This window comes from Crocuta crocuta, unplaced genomic scaffold (assembly GCF_008692635.1).
Source record: "Crocuta crocuta isolate KB4526 unplaced genomic scaffold, BGI_CrCroc_1.0 scaffold844, whole genome shotgun sequence".
In the NCBI taxonomy this organism is placed as follows: domain Eukaryota; kingdom Metazoa; phylum Chordata; class Mammalia; order Carnivora; family Hyaenidae; genus Crocuta; species Crocuta crocuta.
In genome coordinates this window covers 20,254-28,154 of record NW_027532423.1, presented here as the reverse complement: position 1 = coordinate 28,154, position 7,901 = coordinate 20,254, and the positions used below count along the sequence as shown (strand labels likewise).

General features: G+C 37.9%; 1 protein-coding gene across 1 annotated transcript in view; it reads right to left on the bottom strand.

Annotated features, from left to right (window-relative positions):
- CLIC2 (chloride intracellular channel 2) overlaps window positions 1-7,901 on the bottom strand; it is a 33,201-nt gene that overhangs the window by 10,440 nt on the left and 14,860 nt on the right. The gene's annotated exons all lie outside the window — the stretch shown is intronic.

The window sequence follows — 7,901 nt, the reverse complement described above, 5'->3', positions numbered from 1 at the left end:
TTTTTTTTAAATATATTTATTTATTTCTAGGAGAGAGAGGGACAGCATGAGCAGGGGAGGGTCAGAGAGAGAGGGGGTCACAGACTCTGAAACAGTCTCCAGGCTCTGAGCTGGCAGTCAGCACAGAGCCCGACGCGGGGCTCGAACCCACGAACCGCGAGATCATGACCTAAGCGGAAGTCGGACGCTTAACCGACTAAGCCACCCAGGCGCCCCTATTTGGTTCCTTTTTATAGTTTCTATCTTTTTATTGATATTCACTCTATGTTGAGGATGCTCTCTATGATTTCCTTTAGTTCTTTATTTATGTTTTTCTTTAGCTTTCTAAACATATTTAAGACATTTGATATAAAATCTGTCTATTAAATCATGTATCTGGGCTTTCTCAGGGACAGATTCTATTATTTATTTATTTCTTTATCCTGTGAATGGGCCATACTTTCTTGTTTCTTGACAAGAATACTTGATGCTCAAATATTATAATGTAGAAACTCTGGATATCAGATTCTTTCATCCCCAAAATTTGTAGTTGCTGCTTATTGTGGGTGGTGTTGTTTATTTGTTCAGTGAATTNAGTGCAAGCAGGGGAGGGGCAGAGAGTGGGAGACACAGAACCCAAAGCAGGCTCCAGGCTCTGAGCTGTCAGCACAGAGCCTGGTGTGGGCTCACAAACTCTCAAACTCATGAACTGTGAGATCATGACCTGAGCTGAAGTTGGATTCCTAACAGACTGAGCTGCCCTGGTGTCTCTAGCCTTGAATTTCTGCTTGCATGGTGCCTGAAGTTCAGTCAGAAGTAAGTGCTTAGGATCTTTTCAGGTCTTTTCTGAGCATTGGCCTAAACCTGGACATGTGCATGGATTTCTAGAAGTTCTAGAATACATGAAAGATTTTTAAAGCCCATATTCCCCTAAATATCCCCCAAACATCCTGTTTGTTTTTCCCAGGATTTTCAGTTTGTCTATTGCTTTCCCAAAGTGCTATTCCTTTCCCCATGTGGCAATGGCTAATACATCTGCCTATAGTGCCTTCCATGAATGCCACCAGGGAGCCCTGGGAACACCCCAAAGTATCTGAAAAAAGACAAACCCTCAAGCCAATCCTTCAGAGTGTGACTGGGCCAAACCACATAGCCACAGTTATTTGAGAATAAAGTCCATATCATGTCCTCTGATACCAGCAACCTGCACCTGCAATGTGGACTGCTATTTTTAAGGCTGTTAAAGACTGGGGAGTGGAAGATGGTAACAAGATCATCTAAATGCCACAAGGCTCTTTTATAAAACCTCAGCTTTTTTAAAATTAATATTTCCTTCACTGTTGTAAACTTTTGGTTAGATTCCAGAGTTCTGGAAAAGTTAATTCTGATGTTTTTTTTCCTAAGCTCTTCATTGCTTCCATGGAGGGATGGAGTTTTGGAGTTCCTTACTCCACCATTTTCATTGATGTGGGTATCTAACAGGTTTTAAAATTTTAGATAAAATTTACATGGAAGGTCGTCCATTTCTAGCAATGTGGCAGACTAAATAATCACTCCGGAGGGCTTTGTAAAAAGAAAGTACATTTTAGCATTGTTTGTAATGCCAAACCCTAGAAAGTCAGATGCTTCTCTAACAATGGTAACTGTTATGAACCAGTGATTGCTGTGTGTTAACCTATCCTCTTTATCATTATCCTTTTAAAAATGGAAGTTTTTATTCCACCTATTTAATTCCTGCTCCACCATGATATATTGAGTGCATCAAGGAATTGGTGGAGAAAACTTGTGTTTTGATTTATTTAATTGCTCTACAATTGGTATCTAATGGAGATGTTAGATCCCAGAGATCACCCAAAGATCCTGAACTTTGAGCTGGATTCAGTAACTATATGGAACTTGGAAGTTGTCTCTTAAAAGTAAGTGTGTTGCATATAAGAAGCATGCATTTATTTGATGGTCAGAGGGGCAGACTATGGCTGATAACATAGTTCTGTATCTCTCTCTTCTTTCCTTTCCTTTCCTTTCCTTTCCTTTCCTTTCCTTTCCTTTCCTTTCCTTTCCTTTCAACTAAAACTTGTTTTTATTTTATTAGGGGTGGCAATATACCTGGATAAAAACTACATTTCCTAGGTCCCCTTTATACTTAGATGTGACCATGTGAATTATTTTTGGATAATGAAATATAAATGCAAATTGTTGATGTGGCTTCGGTGAAAACTTCTTAAATCTAGCTTGCATCTTTTGGAGGACCTGGGTTGCTCAGTGGGTTAATTAAGCCTCTGACTTTGGTTCAGGTCATGATCTCACAGTTGTGAGAGTGAGCCCTGCATTGGGCTCTGTGCTGACAGCCTGGAGCCTAGAGCCTGCTTCAGATTCTGTGTTTCCCTCTGTCTCTGCCCCTCCCCTGCTCACATTCTGTCTGTCTATCTGTCTCTCTNCCACTGTGACTCATTCTTGGCTTATTATGTGAGAAAAATAAAAACCATATTTATTTAAGCCACGGCTTTTTTGTCTCTAGTTATCAGAATTGAATGCAAACGCTAACTGATACATAAGCCAATAGAAAATATGAAAGATTTGACAAGATGATTCACAGAACAAAGCCAAATGATCAATCAACCTATGTAAAGATGCTAAAATTCACCTATTATTCAGGGAGATACAATTTAAAGTATCAGTGAGATATCACTATATCCATCACATTGGCACAGATTTAAAGAGTGATAATATCCAATTTTTCATACCTCTTTTACCCATCCCCTGACCTACCTCTCTTTTGGTAACCATCAGTTTGTTCTCTATAGTTAGAAGTTTGTTTCTTGGTTTGCCTTTCTCTCTCTGTCTCTGTCTCTCTCTCTTTCTCCTTTGCTCATTTGTTTTGTTTCTTGAATTCCATGAATGAGTGAAATCATACGGTGTTTGTCTTTCTCTGACTGACTTATTTTGCTTAGCATAATACTCCCTAGCTCCATCCATATCATTGCAAATGGCAAGATTTCATTCTTTTTTATGGCTGAGTAATATTCCATCTGGTCCAGCGTGTTGCTTAAAGCCATTGTTTCCTTTTTGATCTCCTGCTTAGATGATCTGTCAATTGCTATAAGTGGGGTGTTAAAGTCCCCTATTATTGTATTATTATCAACAAGTTTCTTTAGATTTTTTTTATTAATTGCTTTATATATTTGGCTGTTCCAAGTTGGGAGCATAAAATTTACAGTTAGATCTTGTTGTATAGATCCCTTTATTATGATATAGTGCCCTTCTTCATCTCTTATAACAGTTTTTGTTTTAAAATCTAGTTTGTCTGATATAAATATGGCCACTCCAGCTTTCTTTTGATATCCATTAGCATGATAAATTGTTGTTTTTAAAATTTTTTAAATGCTTATTTTTAAAAAAATTTTTTAACGTTTTATTTATTTCTAGGAGAGAGAGAGACAGCGCGAGCAGGGGAGGGTCAGAGAGAGAGGGAGACACAGAATCGGAAGCAGCTCCAGGCTCTGAGCTGTCAGCACGCAGACTGACAGGGGGTTGAACTCATGAACCATGAGATCATGACCTGAGCTGAAGTCAGATGCTTAACTGACTGAGCCACCCAGGCACCATTATAAATTGTTTTTTACCCCCTCACTTTCAATCTGGAAGTATCTTTGGGACTAAAATGAGTCTCTTGTAAGCATCATAACAATGGGTCTTGTTTTGTTTTGTTTTTATAATCCATTCTGACCCTGTGCCTTTTGATTGGAGCATTTAGTCCATTTACATTTACAATAATTATTGACAGATATGAATTTAGTGCCATTGTATTATTTGAAAGTTGTTATTCGTGTAGATTGCCTCTGTTCCTTTCTAGCCTTTGTTGCTTTTCATTTCTCTTTCCCGCTCAAAGTGTCCCCTTTAATAATTCTTGCAGAACTAGTTTAGTGTTCATGAAGTCCTTTAGTTTTTGCTCGTCTTAGAAACTCTGTATCTCTCCTATTCTGAATGGTAGACTTGCTGGATAAGGTATTCTTGCCTGCATAGTTTTTCTTGTTAGCACATTGAATATATCCTGCCCCTCCCCTCTGGCTTGCCAAAAGGCTTGTGGACAGGTCTGCTTCTAACCTTATATGTCTACCTGTGTAGGTTAAGGATTTGTCCCTAGCTGCTTTCAGAATTATCTCTTTGTCTTTGTATTTTGCAGGTTTCACTATGATATGTCTTGGTGTTGACCTGTTTTTATTGATTTTGAGGGGAGTTCTCTGTGCCTCTTGGACTTGAATGCTTGTTTCCTTCCCCAGATTAAGGAAGTTCTCAGCTATAAAACCTCTGTCCCTTTTCCCCACTCTTCTTCTTCTGGAACTCCTATGACATGGATAGTATTGCACTTTATAGAATCACTGAGTTCCTTAAGTCTATATTTATGATCCAATAGTTTTCTTTTTCTCTCCTTTCCAGCTTCATTTTTTTCTATAATTTTATATTCTATAAAACCTATTCAATTCTCTACTTCCATCCTTGTTGTGATTACATCCAGTCAGTTTTGCATCTCAGTTATAGCATTTTTTATTTTGGCCTAATTTTTAGGTCTTTAATCTCTGCAGCAAGGGTTTCTCTGGTGTCTTCTATGCTTTTTCCAAGCCTAGCTAGTATTCTTATGACTATTTTTCTAAATTCATATTCAGATATATTACTTGTATCTGTTTTGAGCAAATCCTTGACTGCGATTTCTTCTTGATCTTTCTTTGGGGAAGAATTCCTCTGTCTTGTCATTTTGTCTAGGTTTCTGTCTTTTGTGTGTATGAAAGCTTGTTATGTTTCCTGCTCTTGAGAGTAATGCTATATTAAGAAGGGTTTGTACAATGTCCAGGACCTGGAACTTCAGGAAATGTTTCTGGTATATGCTGTGTGCCCTCTGTTGTTGTGAATTGGCTGCTTTTTCCCCACGTCAGTCCTCTGCAGAGTTACTTCTTGCTTTCAATGGGGAGTGTCTGGAACTTTAAATATGTGTACTTTGATTTGTTTGTTAAAAAGAAGCCTGCCACATTCTCTCCCTCAAATTATGCAGATTGTTCTCTAATCCTCAGATCAATTTCTTAGGTGTGCAAAATGATTTGATGTTGATCTAGCTGTGTTCAAGGGACATGACAAACCAAGAGTCCCCTTACTACTCTGCCATCTTAACTCTTCTTTCTTGGCTGAGTAATATTCCATACACCATTTATATACCACATCTTCTGTTTTTCAATTTTAGACAGACAGAGAGAGAGACAGAGAGAGAGAGAGCAAGCAGGGGAGAGGGGCAGAGATAGAGAGAGACAGACAGAGAAAGAGAGAGAGAGAAAGAGAATCTTAAGCAGGCTCCGTGCTCAATATGGAGCCTAACATGGGGCTCAGTCCCATAACCATGGGATCATAATCTGAGCTGAAATCAAGGGTTGGACGCTCAACTGACTGAACCAGCGAGGAGCCTTCCACATCTTCTTAATCCATTCATCAATCCACGGACCCTTGGGCTATTTCCATAATTTGGGTATTATAGATAATGCTGCTATAAACATTGGGGTGCACATATCCCTCTGAATTAGTATTATTGTATTCTTTTAAAAAATGTTTGTTTGTTTATTTATTTATTTATTTTGAGAGAGAGAGAGAGAGAGAGACAGAGAGAGACTGTGTGAGCTGGAGAGGGACACACACACACACACACAGAGAGAGAGAGAGAGAGAGAGAGAGAGAGAGAGACAGCCTGACTAGGGGCTTAATTTCACAAACTGTGAGATCATGACCTGAGCCAAAATCAAGAGCTGAATGTTTAACCAACTGAGTTGCCCAGGTGCCCCAGTATTTTTGTATTATTTGCAGAAATACCCAGTGGTGCAGTTACTGGGTCATAGGGTAGTTTTATTTTTAGTTTTTTTGAGGAACCTCCATACTGCTTTCCACAATAGCTGCACAAGTTTACATTCCCACGAACAGTACAAGAGGGTTCCTTTTTCTCTACATTCTCAACAACACCTGTTGTTTCTTGTGTTGTTGATTTTAGCCATTCTGACAGGTATGAGGTGATATCTCATTGTAGTCTTGATTTGCATTTCCCTGATGATGAGTGATGTTGAGCATCTTTTCATGTGTCTGCTGGCCATCTGGATATCTTCTTTGGAAAAAATGTTTATTCACATCTTCTGTCCATTTTTAAAAACGTTTATTTATTTATTTTGAGACAGACAGAGACAGTGCAAGTGGGGGAGACGCAGAGAGAGGGAAAAAGACAGAATCCCAAGCAGGCTCTACATTACCAGCACAGAGCCTTATGCAGGCTTGAACCCATGAAACCCCAAGATCATAACCTGAGCCAAAACTAAGAGTTGTTTGCTCAACCGACTGGGCCACCCAGGTGCCCCTCTTCTGCCCATTTTTAAACTGGATTATTTGGGTTTTTTGGGTGTTCAGTTTTATAAGTTCTTTATATATTTTGGATACTAACCCTTTAGCAGATATGTCATTTGCAAATATCTTCTCCCATTCCATAGGTTGCCTTTTAGTTTTGTTGATTGTTTCCTTCACTGTACAGAAGTTTTTTATTTTGATGAAGTCCCAACAGTTTATTTTTGCTTTGTTTCCCTTGCCTCAGGAGACATATCTAGTAAGAAGTTACTATGGCCAATATCAAAGAGATTACTGCCCATGTTCTCCGCTAGGATTTTGGTGGTTTCTTGTCTCACATTTAGGTCTTTAACCCATTTTTTTTATTGTGGCAAAATATAAATAAAATCTGCCATTTTAAGCTTTTTTTATGTTTACAATTCAGTGACATTAATTACATTCACAGTGTTGTGCAACCATCACCACTATCTATTTCTTTTTTATTTCAAGTTTTTATTTAAATTCTAGTTAGTTAACATATATGGTAAAATTAATTTCAGGTGTAGAAATTTAGTGATTCATCATTTACCTATAACATTCAATGCTCATCATGAGCACCTTCCTTAATCCATTTTGAATTTATTTTTGTGCACGGTGTAAGAAAATGGTCCAATTTCATTCTTTTGCATCTTGCTGTCCTGTTTTCCTAACACCATTTGTTGAAGAGACTGTTTCCCATTGGATATTCTTTCCTGCTTTGTCAAAGATTGACCACATAGTTGTGGGTTCGCTTCTGGGTTTTCTATTCTGTTCTATTGGTCTATGTATCTATTTTGTGCCAGTATGATACTGTCTTGATCACTACAGCTTTGTAATATAACTTGAAGTTCAGAATTATGATGCCTCCAGAAACAGGCCCATAAATACATAGCATAAACCACTGGTTACCAGAGGGGAAAGGGTTGGAGGATATGTGAACACGGGTAAAGGGAAGTGGGACATACAGACTTCCAGTTATGGAATGAATAAGTCATGTGAACAAAAGTCACAGATAGCATAAGGAATATAAAAATTACTTTGAAATGTTAAAACTATTATCTTTGGTTATTTAAAGTTGAGGGGGGGAAGATTATGCATAATAGACATAATATTTCTCAACCTGAGAGCTTAGAGATCAGACTGAATCAAAAGCTGTTTCAAAATTCAAGATCTTGTGAGAGCTCTATAAATACCCCCAAACTTCATTATGGCTGAAACTCCCTGCCTTCCCCAGGTTTCTAAATCTAGCCTTTGCCTTTTCCTTATATACTGCCTACATCTTATATAGTTTTAATAGCCTTAGATATATTAAATAAATAATTCTGTAGTAAAGTTTTGTAATCGTATATAGAATAATCAAGGGGATTTTTGCAAACTTTTCTAGAAAAATAGCAAAAGAGAGGTCCAACAGTGAGAAAGAGTTAGATGTCTAGATCTAATAGATGTCTAGAAGTAAGAATTCTCAATCTGCAATAAATAAGGCAATAAAATAGATTTTTTTCAACAACAACAACAATAATATCCTGTAGAATGCTGTA